This window comes from Pristiophorus japonicus, chromosome 14 (genome assembly GCF_044704955.1).
Source record: "Pristiophorus japonicus isolate sPriJap1 chromosome 14, sPriJap1.hap1, whole genome shotgun sequence".
In the NCBI taxonomy this organism is placed as follows: Eukaryota; Metazoa; Chordata; class Chondrichthyes; family Pristiophoridae; genus Pristiophorus; species Pristiophorus japonicus.
The window spans coordinates 129,971,798-129,984,527 of NC_091990.1; the positions used below are offsets into that span (position 1 = coordinate 129,971,798).

The window sequence follows — 12,730 nt, forward strand, 5'->3', positions numbered from 1 at the left end:
ACAAACTGACCTGGAGTACAACTTGACCAGAGAGGGTTACTCAGAAGGCCAGGTAAGGAGGAAAATGGTTTGTAGCTATCCTTTGAAAGGAGTCAGTCAGAATCACTTAAAAGAGCCACAAATAATTTTTGTTACAATTATATTTTTTGGACCAAAATTACGTTACTGTGGCGAGGGTAGTCTGCAAAACACTTTTTTCAGTGTCGTTATGTTCTTGATAAGTGAAGATGGGACAAGTGTCCAACAGGCCAAATCAAGCTTGCAAAGTATTTTTATTCAGTCTCACAGTAGGCAGACAAAGCCAGTTTTCCACTATGGCTTGTTTATTAGGAGTTTAATATGAGAGGAAGCAAATGCCAGGTGAATGGTTCAACTGCAATCCTTTAAACTGTGGCCTTGGGGGACAATGATTACATCGCAACATAGGAATAGGGGTAGCCATTTAGCCCCTCGAATCTGTTCTCATTAAATAAGATCATGGCTGATCGTGACCTAACTCCATATCCATTAATACCTCTGGTTAATAGAAATCTATCAATCTCAGATTTAAAATTAACAAATGACCTCGCATCAACTGTATTTGGCAGAAGAGAGTCCCAAACTTCTACCACGTTTTTTGCATGTGGGAAGTGTTTCCGAATTTCACTCCTGAAAGGCCTAGCTCTGATTTTAGGCTATTACCCCCAGTCCTAGATACCTCAATCAGCAGAAATGGTTTCTCTCTATCTATGCTATCAGTTCCCCTTAATATCTTGAAAACTTTGACCGAATCACCCCTTAATCTTCAAAAATCCAGGGTATACAACCCTAGTTTGTGTGATCTCTCCTTGTAACTTAACCCTTGAAGTACAGGCATCAATCTAGTAAATCTATGCTGCACTCCCTCCAAGGCCACTATATCCTTCCAAGGTGTGGTGCCTAGAATTGCTCACAGTACTCCCAAGTGTGGTCTAACCAGGGTTTTGTTTTGCTACAGCATAACTGGTGGAATTAGACGGGGAGGGGGAAGGTGGAACAGGAGGGGTCTCATGAATTTTGTACATGGAATTTGAACATTTGCAGTTTTTGAATCTTCTGTGCAATGATTGAATCTGTGCATCAGGACTTGCAGTTCTATGTAATCATGCAGCCCACTCATTACTTTTAACACAAGTATCAAGTACTTAGCTCACAAAGGCTGGACACCCTGAACTAAATCTTAAGTTATGCTAACAAAATTTAATTAAGCAAAATTACTTTCCATGAAAAAATGTAAGTGAGGCATTTTAAAACAATTTGTATTTATATAGCGCCTTTAACATAGCAAACCATCCCAGGGTGCTTCACAGGAGCATTAACAAAATTTGATGCCGAGCCACATAAGGATATAGTAGGGCAGATGAAAGAGGTAGGTTTCAAGGACCATTTTAAAGGAGGAAAGAGAGGCAAACAGATGGAGCAGTTAAGCAGAGAATTCCAGAGAGTAGGGCCTCGGTAGCTGAAGGTACGGCTGCCAATGGTGGAGCGATTAAAATCGGGGATGCACAAGAGGCCAGAATTGAGGAGCGCAGATATCTCGGAGGGTTGTAGGGCTGGAGGAGGTTACAGAGATAGGGAGGGACGAGGCCATGGAGATATTTTACAACAAAGATGAGAATTTTAAAATCAAGGTGTTGCTTAACCGGGAGCCAATGTAGGTCAACGAGAATAGGGATGATGGGTGAATGAGACTTGGTTCGAGTTAGGATACAGGCAAAAGAGTTTTAGATGACCTTAAGTTTAACGAGGGTGGAAAATGGGAGTTCGCCAGGAGTGCGTTAGGATAGTCAAGTCTAGAAGCAACAAAGACATGGATGAGGGTTACAGCAGCAGATGAGCTGAGGCAGCGACAGAGTCGGGCGATATAATGGAGGTGGAAATAGGCGGTCTTAATGATGGCACGGATATGTGGTCAGAAGCTCATGTCAGGGTCAAAGTTGCAAAGTGTCTGGTTCAGCCTCAGGCAGTTGCCAGAGGGAGGGATGGAGTAGATTGCTAGGGAATGGAGTGTGTGGTGGGGACTGAATATTTAAAATGTTAAACAAAAGCAGAGGACACATAGCCAAAGCAAGGGAAAAGGTCAACTGCAATGAAACCCTGGATTACTGCGGAATTTAAGGACTTTTTAGTTCAATCATTTACAAAAATGGGCCATTAATTAAGAGAAATATAATATGCTTAAAAAGTGCAGTCTCCAAACAACCAGATAACACGTTGCCACAAAAAATACGACTGATCTCAAACAACCTGAAGTACACCTTACCAGGAATAGATTCACAGAAATATGTATGCTGCAGAAACACAGCAATATTAAAACAGAAAACATTGCGGTTCATTGGCGATATCCTAAACTAATTGAACTAGGCCTAACTTCAGACACCTTATTCAGTGGAATATATTGGTATACACATTGCTATAACTGAGTAATTTATCATGCTGTATTTCCTTCTGAATTCTAATTCAGATTCTAGCACTGCGTATATCAATACTGCAATGGATTAAAAAATTAATCGTGATTAATCTCGAAATTAACATTTTTAGTTGTGCAATCTTGGTTTTAATCACATATTTAATTAATACAATTACTGCATTCATTTTATTCAATTTTCTTTTATTACTGATGGTATTAATAACATCCAAAAAATAAGCCACCATAAAAACACCGTTTACCGGTTTCTGGTAAAGCAACATAAAAGTAAATGTTCAGGAAAATGTATATTTAGAGGGCATGGACTGGTTGGGACAAGGCGGGGGTGGTACGCTGTTCCCTGGTTCCTGTTGCCCTCTCTCATTCACAATTGATACCTCAATTTTCTGCCAAGGTTCCTCCAACTGTACATCCTACTCCCGCCACCAGGCATTGCCACTGATCATCCAGAAAGTGACACACCTAGCTGTCACTTCAACAACATGGCAGCCTCCACCTGCAAACCCAGAACTTCGACAAGGCTGACATCAGCGCACCGAGTTCATCCCCCCCACCTCTCCTGAGAGGGGAGCCGAGACTGAAGAAGGGGTGAAAAAAGGGAGCGTGAGTCACAACTATCTTCCACCACCATGTCAAAAAGCAGCTGAGCCATTTCTCCACTGGTCTTTTTCCATACCAATTAATTAGAGACGGCTCATCCAATTAACACACATTAAATAAAATTTCCAAAAAATGAAAGTGTTAACTGACAAGCCTATTTTAAATACACAGTACTCTTGTGACTGCATAAATAAGTTTAGGACCAAAATATTTCTAAAAAGAATAGTTAGCGTTTTCCACATCACGAGCCATTTATAACAGGGGAAAAAATATTTATGAAGTACTGATGACAGAATTTGAAAATAAATAATTCCCAATTTCAACTTCTCATCTTATTTTGGTCATGATAGTGCCTGTTTAACTGCAAATCACTCTAGGGAAAAGTACTTTGGCTCACAACGGCAAACTGAATTTAAAAAGTATACTTGTTAAATTAATATACCTCATTCATTTGTGAATGATGATGTGATTAACTTTATATATATGTTAACAAACATAAACACACAATTTTGTGGTGGCATTTTAACAGCATGCAGCCACACTCAACTAGTAAATAACAAAAACACACATCTCAAAATTAGGTCCCAGTGATATTAGGAAGACAGTATGTCTGATGTACCAATTGGCAAGTTATAGATTTCCCAAAAATTAGTGCATCAATCATCAACCATAATTCACTCTGCTTTGAACTTCTGAAGAGAGTGTTCTTGGCAATGACAGTCTGAGATCATTCTAAAATCAGAAGTGGTGTGGAATGTTACTGCCAATACCTTGAAAGGATTCTTTGCATTTATAGTGAAAGTTAAGTTATGCCTGCAACAACTTTTGTGTTCCTAGCAGCAAGATGCAACCTTGGTTTGAGCATTAACGACTTTTGTAGTAATGCTCTAATCATAATCTTAGATAAATTTCTCTCATTTGGAAGGAGGAGAGCATGTCACGGGATCTGAGCGACGCCGTAATCGTGACCATCTTCAAGAAAGGCAACAAGTCCGATTGCTGTAACTACAGAGGAGTTTCCCTGCTGTCTGCCACAGGGAAAGTCATCGCAAGAATCCTCCTCAGTGTGGACCATTTTCCATACTTCGGGAGCCTACTGTCAACAAGGGCAGACATCGAAGACGAAGTCCAACACCGCCTTCAGTGTGCCAGTGCAGCCTTCGGTCGCCTGAGGAAGAATGTGTTTGAAGGCCAGGACATCAAACAAGGCACCAAGCTCATGGTCTAGAGCAGTAGTGACACCTGCCCTCCTATATGCTTCAGAGACATGGGGCCAGACTTTCGGCTTCATTGTCAGCGAGTTTCTCGGTGTTACAGCCAGTTTTCTGCCCAGTGAGAGTTTACACCTAAGTTTTTCAACATTATTGCCCACATCTGAAGTCGCCCACCGTGACCAAACCGCCCACGTGCAACGCCGAGAACAACCGCCAGGGCGTAAGTTTGGCCTCAACCGCCAGCATCCAGATCGCCGAGAGAGCCGCCCTGTAAAAGCTGCTTTTACAGGGCGGTAAAGGGGGACCCTGCAAAAAAAAACGCAAGTTAAAGGTTCTTTAATTATTTCTTTTTAATTTTAACATGGCGATTAGGGTTAAAACGGTCTTGGGAATGTTTTGTACGTTTTTATTTTTTTTCAATTAATTTTTTTTTAAAGTTTCCCCCCCCTCCCTAGGCCCAATCGCAGCCTCGGACTAAATTTGACTATTTACTGTCCATTCCGGTAACGACTGCCCATTTTGCTAACTTTGCACTTACCCACCGAGAAAACCGCTGACAATGAGTATGCAACGCCCATTTTCTCGCCGGGCGATTAGTTTTACTTACTTTGACCTTTAAAATGAAAATTCTCGCCAGCTTTTTTCACCGAACGTTAGCGGTGCTTCTCAGCGGGCAATTGGATGTTGAGGGCCTTTAGGGAAAGTCTAGCCCATGGACTATGTATAGCAGGCACCGCAAAGCACTGGAGAAGTACCACCAACACTGCCTCCCACAAGATCCTGCAAATCCATTGGCAGGGTAGGCGCACCAACGTCTGTGTTCTCATTCAGGTCAACATCCTCAGCATCAAAGCACTGACCATGCTCGATCAGCTCCATTGGGCAGGCCAAGTCGATGGCAAGCCCAATACGAGACTCCCAAAACAAGCGCTCTAACTTGGAGCTCCAACACGGCAAGCAAGCCCCAGGTGGGCAGAGGAAACGCTTCCATGACACCCTCAAAGCCTCCTTGAAAAAGTGCAACATCCCCACTGACACCTGGGAATCCCTGGCCCAAGACCGCTCAAAGTGGAGGAAAAGCATCCGGGAAGGCACCGAACATCTCGAGTCTCTTCGCTGGGAGCAAGCTGAAGCCAAGTGTAAACAGCGGAAAGAGCAACCCAAGCACCCCCACCCACCCGTTCCTTCAACCACCATCTGCCCCACCTGTGACAGAGACTGCAGGTCCCACATTGGACTCATCAGTCACCCGAGAACTCATTTTTAGTGTGGTAGCAAGTCATCCTCGACTTTGAGGGACTGCCTAAGAAGAGGACAGAAAAGCCCAACCACACTTCTTTCATGTTGCAGAGTGCACGCCAAGTAGTAGGACATGCTCATCAAGTTCACGGAGTCTGCATGGATTTGGGTCATACTGAGCCCAGGTTCTCCGTTCTGCTTGCTGAAGAGGGCTACAATATTCCATTGTGGAATACAAAGCTTGGTGACAGCAACACTTAGCTTGTTTCCCATTTTCTAATCATCTTATGCTTGCTTGCTCAACTGTAGAATGGAGGCAAGTAACAAGTTACAGAACTGAATGTTTAACTGAAGCAGGCGATTTAAAATTTTAGAGCATCAGGATGGAGGGGGTAATGGCATAATTCATCTTTCCTGATCGTTATTCTGTACTGAAGACAACACACTAATTGACCAGCCACTGTCCAATTCTGTCTTTAATCCTTTCTATTTCCCTTTACATTTTTAAAGCTCCCTTCATTTCACTAATTTAGATCCTTACACTACACCAGATTTTATGATTTATTTCAAACTCATATGTTTTTAAAGAGACTCATTTTATGTCATAATCTATTAAAATAGCATATTGTACTTCGTAGCTGGCAATTTGGGGAATCAACATATTGCAAAGCAAACCTATGATGTATCTCCACCGGGGAGGGGGATTCATGCTTAAAGAAAACCAAATTCCCAGTCTCAGCTACCATAGGGCTAGGATGCACGGGCCCGAGGCTACGTACTTACACATGGTAGTGAGGAATAATTGAGAGGTACAGTGCCCCGGACTACTTTCTCGCACCTTTTAAAATTATTATTCTTGGGATGCAGGTATCTCTGGCAAGACCAGCATTTATTTCCTATCCCTAGTTGCCTTGAGAAGGTGGTGGTAGGCTTTCTTCCTAAACCACTGAAGATACTGGTTTGATGCAACTGAGTGGCTTGCTAGGCCACTTCTGAAAGTAATTATGAGTCAACCATGTTGGTGTGGGATTGGATTCACATCGGTAGGATGACAGGTTTACGTCCCTAAAGGATATTAGTGAACGAGTGGATTTTTACAACAATCCATCAGCTTCATGCTCACTTTTACTGATACCAGTTCACAACTAATAACATCTTGCATGGTAAACACCTACAACAACTTGTATTTATATAGCGCCTTTAACATTACAACAGTGACTACACTTCAAAATTACTTCATTAGCTGTAAAGTGCTTTGGAACATCCAGTGGTCATGAAAAGCACGATATAAGTGCAAGTCTTTCTTTCTTTAGTAAAACATTCCAAGGCGCTTCACAGAAACGATATAAAACAAAATTTGACACCAAGCCACATAAGCGATATTAGGGAAAATGACCAAAAGCTTGGTCAAAGAGGTAGGTTTTAAGGAGCGTAAAACAGTGCGTTAATGGCGTAGATGGAACTACCAAGCAGTTTATTTCAAATAGGACTACGGAAACAAAAATTAAATGAGAGAATTCAAGGGAAGCCCAGTCATAGCAGAAAAAGGAAAAACATGGAAATGGATTTAATTTCACATTGATAATTGTAGCTGACATAAGACTAAAGAATACCACTTTAATCCTGTACAGTCATAAATCAAAAGCTATTGAATGAAGTAGTTGTAGTTTTGTTTTGCCACTTCAATATTTCAGTCAGTAGGTAGGTCAAACATTAACCATAAGCATGGTCCATTTAATGTAAAAATGGCTCTTTTATCTGTATTTTTCCATTCCAAATGCATGAACATTAAAATATATCTACCATAGTGCTGTTAATTTTTATTTAACAAGCTAAATATTTGAACTGTACTTGTAACAGTTGGTTAAATGATTGCTTTTTGGTGGACATATGAAAAACAATTCCTATTCAAATCTCCTCAGAAAACCAAACCACTTAGTTCTTCAAAGTAAAAACTGAATATGATTACACTGCAAAATACTTGAGTCAGCAACAAATGTAATGTTTAGAGAAGTATTTTCCCCCCAAGCCATTTAATGTAACTTGATTCAGACAAAGTCTGGTGATCTGCAGCAACAACTCTACTAATGCCACTTCTGTGACTGTTCACAAAAGATGCACAAGAGTAGTCCAGGGTAACTGTGCTTCTAACCTTCCCATCTTTGGAAATGGGGGCCCTCCCCATTCATCAACCAACTACAGATTGGGAATTGGTCATGTTGAGAACTGCAGATTTGAATGCTCGGCGTATCGTTCTGCAGAATATTATGCTGGAGCTGTAATTGAAATCAGGTTTCTTTCATTTCATCAAAACACTGTCCATCTATCCCTCAAGTCTAACCAACAGCTACCATCTCTTACCTTAGATGGCTCCACCCTATTTCGTTAATTGACATTCTTGTCCTCACCTCCTTGGAACTCAAATGGAACTCCGATCTCTATCCAATTTGCTCAATTTCCCCGAGACTAGTATTTATGTATAGCTATAGTTTTAACACTTGGCATGCTGAACAATTATCTCATTGAGGCACAATCTCATTGCCAAAATCAAGCCAAAATAACTTAAGCTGTAGTGTTTTCTCTCTGACACTGAAAAATCAGGTCAGAAAGTGATCTGATATCATTGGTATGACCACATCATTTTTTGACTTTTGAGCCTTGGCTGCTGGCTTTGCAAAATAGGCTTTGGAGTCTGTTTTCAGTCAGAGGCCATGTTTTACAATGTAATTGGAACAAATAAGAAATCCATCTCGTTTTATTTAATTTCATGAATGACTATATATTTTTAATTTGGTTACTGCTTCAATTGACCATTTGTAACATAGGTTTCCTGTTTCAAACATGTAAATTGGGTTTCAGAGTCCCTTTTCTTCTCTTGTTATTTTTAAATTACATTTGAGAAAACTATGCATGGCCACACACTAAATACAGGAAGGGGAAGTTTTCTTGCCTTATGGTTCATAACAGTTAGATTGGCTGCAATTGTGTTTGATTGGCAATTCATCATTTATGGGGATGAAGGATCAAGATGCAACTTTTCACACTGACTCTGTCCAAAGAGATTTAATGATTAAAAACTTGCTTACCAGGCTGTAGGGAGACAACAGAGCTATTAATTTGGGATTTGTGACCTATCAGGAATATGAGTCTGCTGAAGCCAAGGCACCTCGAGCTGGTGTTGATCACCATCATCATCATAGGCAGTCCCTCGGAATCGAGGAAGACTTGCTTCCACTCTTAAAGTGAGTCCTTGGGTGGCTGAACAGTCCAATACGAGAACCAGTGTCCCTGTCACAGGTGGGACAGATAGTTGTTGAGGGAAAGGCTGGGTGGGACAGGTTTGCCGCACGCTCTTGCCGCTGCCTGCACTTGATTTCTATATGCTCTAGGCGATGAGACATAGAAACATAGAAAATAGGTACAGGAGTAGGCCATTCGGCCCTTCGAGCCTGCACCACCATTCAATAAGATCATGGCTGATCATTCAACCTCAGTACTCCTTTCCTGCTTTCTCTCCATACCCCTTGATCCCTTTAGCTGTAAGGGCCATATCTAACTCTTTTTTGAATATATCTAACGAACTGGCCTCAACAACTTTCTGCAGTAGAGAATTCCACAGGTTAACAACTTTCTGAGTGAAGAAGTTTCTCCTCATCTCAGTCTTAAATGGCTTATCCCTTATCCTTAGACTGTGACCTCTTGCTTTCTTTCCTCCCCTCACCGCAACCTTACCCTTGTGTGCCTTTCTCCTTTCAGACACCCAAGAACTGCAACCTGGCCAGTCAGTGGTGAAAGAGCAACACGAAAGCTCGAGGTGCTCAGCGCCCTCCCAGATGCACTTCCTCCACTTAGGGTGGTCTTTGGCCAAGGACTCCCAGGTGTCAGTGGGGATGTTGCACTTTATCAGGGAGGCTTTGAGGAGGTCCTTGAAACGTTTCTTCTGCCCACCTTTGGCTCGTTTGCCATGAAGGAGTTCCGAGTAGAGCGCTTGCTTTAGGAGTCCCGTGCCTGGCATGATCACCAGCACCATGCTCAAAGTCAGAGGCATAAACTGAAGGGCATCAGCTCTCTTTTGGTGTACTTCCACTCAAGTGGAAACAAAGTGTAAAACATTTAATCAAGAACACAAGTTGTTTAAAGTAATGCAGAGAATTGCTCAAGGTTTCTTGACTTTTGTTTTGAAAGAGGTACTGAGAGATTGCATTAAGTAACACAGGTTGGACCTCCCTTAACCAGGACTCCCTTATCCTGCACCACCCCTCGTCCGGCATGATTCCTGTGGTCCGAGACGCATGTGCAGAACGCGGCAGACCTCCACCCCGACTTTGGGTGCCGGCCCAAGGGCCGCGTCAACACCCGCTGAGGCCCGCCGACACCCGGCCCGCGCCGGCCCGCCAGTTAAGGGAGGTTCAACCTGTATAATCATCCCAAGGTGATTCACAGTAGCATAAATCAGACAAAAATTAATGCCAAGCCAAAAGAGGAGACATTAGGACAGATGTAGGTTTTAAGGAGAGTCTTAAAGGAGAGAGAGGCGAAAATTCCTATGAAGGAAATTTCAGAGCTTAGGACCTAGGCGGCTGATGGTATTGGCATTACTGGTGGGGTGAAGGAAGTGAGAAACACAAAGTTCTCAGAGGGTTGTAGGGCTGGAGGAGGTTAGAGATAGAGAGAGGATGCGCCATGGAGGATTTGAACACAAGGATGAGAATTTTTAAATTCAGGTGTTCGGAGCCAAAAGCCAATGAAGGTCAGCAGGCACAGGGGTGATGCGTGAATGGGACTTGGTGTGAGTTGGAATACGAGCAGCAGAGTTTTGGATGAGCTCAAGTTTATGGAGGGTGGAAGATGGGAGGCCAGTCAGCCAAGCATTGGAATAGTAGAGTTTGGAGGTAACTAAACCACGGATGAGTGTTTCAACAGCAGATGGAGAGGATATGGGGTCAGAAGCTCAGCTCAGGGTCAAAATGTGCACCAAGGTTGCAAACAGCCTGGTTCAGTCTGAGGCAGTAGCCAGGGAGCGGAATGAAATCAATGCTAGGGAACACAAGTTTGCAGCGGGGGCTGAAGACAATGGCTTGGTCTTCCCGATGTTTAACTGAAGAAAATTTCTGCCCATCCAGGACTGGATGTCATGCAGTCTGACAACTCAGAGGCAGTGAAATGGTTGAGAGAAGTGGTGGTGAGGTACAGCCGAGTGCGGTCAGCGTGCTTATGGAACCTGATGTTGTCTTTTCAGATGATGTCGCCATGGGACAGCATGTAGATGAGAGATAGGAAGCCAAAGATAGATCCTTGGATGTCTCCAGAGGCGACGGGACGGCGAGGGGGCGGGGGACGGGACGGGACGGCGAGGGCGCGGGGGACGGGACGGCGAGGGCGCGGGGGACGGGACGGGACGGCGAGGGCGCGGGGGACGGGACGGGACGGCGAGGGCGCGGGACGGGACGGCGAGGGCGCGGGGGACGGGACGGGACGGCGAGGGCGCGGGGGACGGGACGGGACGGCGAGGGCGGGAACGGGAGACGGGACGGCGAGGGCGCGGGGGACGGGACGGCGAGGGCGCGGGGGACGGGACGGCGAGGGCGCGGGAGACGGGACGGCGAGGGGGACGGGACGGCGAGGGCGCGGGGGACGGGACGGCGAGGGCGCGGGGGACGGGACGGCGAGCGCGCGGGGGACGGGACGGCGAGGGCGCGGGGTAAGGAAATCGACGGCGCGGGGGTAAGGAAATCGACGGCGCGGGGGTAAGGAAATCGACGGCGCGGGGGTAAGGAAGGCGACGGCGCGGGGGTAAGGAAGGCGACGGCGCGGGGGTAAGGAAGGCGACGGTGCGGGGGTAAGGAAGGCGACGGCGCGGGGGTAAGGAAGGTGACGGTGCGGGGGTAAGGAAGGTGACGGTGCGGGGGTAAGGAAGGCGACGGCGCGGGGGTAAGGAAGGAGACGGTGCGGGGGTAAGGAAGGTGACGGTGCGGGGGTAAGGAAGGCGACGGTGCGGGGGTAAGGAAGGCGACGGCGCGGGGGTAAGGAAGGTGACGGTGCGGGGTTAAGGAAGGCGACGGCGCGGGGGTAAGGAAGGCGACGGCGCGGGGGTAAGGAAGGTGACGGTGCGGGGGTAAGGAAGGCGACGGTGCGGGGGTAAGGAAGGTGACGGTGCGGGGGTAAGGAAGGCGACGGCGCGGGGGTAAGGAAGGTGACGGTGCGGGGGTAAGGAAGGTGACGGTGCGGGGGTAAGGAAGGTGACGGTGCGGGGGTAAGGAAGTGAAGCCATTGAAGGAGATTCTCTCACTACGACTAGATACACAAGAGTGGAAATAAGCAAGGGCAGTCTCACTCAGCTGGACAACGGAGGAGGATGGTGTGATCAACTACATGGAAGGCTAGGTTTCTGGGAGGAAAGGGGTGATAATAATAGATTTGAAAGGGAGGGGGGCAGTACCTGGGCAGAAGGAACCATTTATAATATGGATGGTCAGCAATTTAGTAGGAATAGTCAAGAGAGCAGGAGATTAGTCTCATGAACAATATGAGCTCGGAGAGAGTATGAGGGGAGATAGGAGAGAAACTAGAGAAAGATGCGGCTTCAGGGCTAGGGCAGGGAGGGATGCGGCAGTGGCAGCTGAATGGATGGTCCCAATCTTAGTGAAAAAGAAGTCCATGAGCTGCACGATGATCATATATGCTGCATAAGAGTCTATTGTTTACTACCTCTCAGATAGCTTTGTATGTAAAATCATGTTATGATTCACGAAAGGCACAGGTTTGCCTGTGGAAGCAGTCCTGTGCACTGGGCAGGAGGAAAAGATATCTGGAGCGCAGCTGAATTGTGGCAGGACGTCTCATTTGCAAAATGTAAAGTCAATAATTATTTGCTCCATGTTGCATGAATATGTATTATTTTAGAAGCATTTTATAATTAATCATACTTAATGAATTAATATCTTTAGTAGCATAACTGCTACACTTTCGCTAAACAAAATAGCTTAGGGTTTCTAATATAAACGAAAAAGAACTAAAACTAAATATACAAACAAAAATGTGAATATGTTGGATTATAATTTAACAATTCAATTTGATGTATCATCATATCCTCTCAACCCAGAAGCTGTTAATATTTCTCCATTAGCCTGCCACCTCTTCACTTAAAAAAATCTATTCGATGCTCAAATGTTAAAATCATTGCATTCACAGCTTCCCCAATGGTTTCACAAGGTTAATAGTTGACCTGTAT

The 12,730-nt window shown here is 44.8% G+C and overlaps 1 protein-coding gene across 1 annotated transcript in view; it reads right to left on the bottom strand.

Annotated features, from left to right (window-relative positions):
• sbf2 (SET binding factor 2) overlaps nucleotides 1-12,730 on the bottom strand; it is a 715,543-nt gene that overhangs the window by 491,252 nt on the left and 211,561 nt on the right. The gene's annotated exons all lie outside the window — the stretch shown is intronic.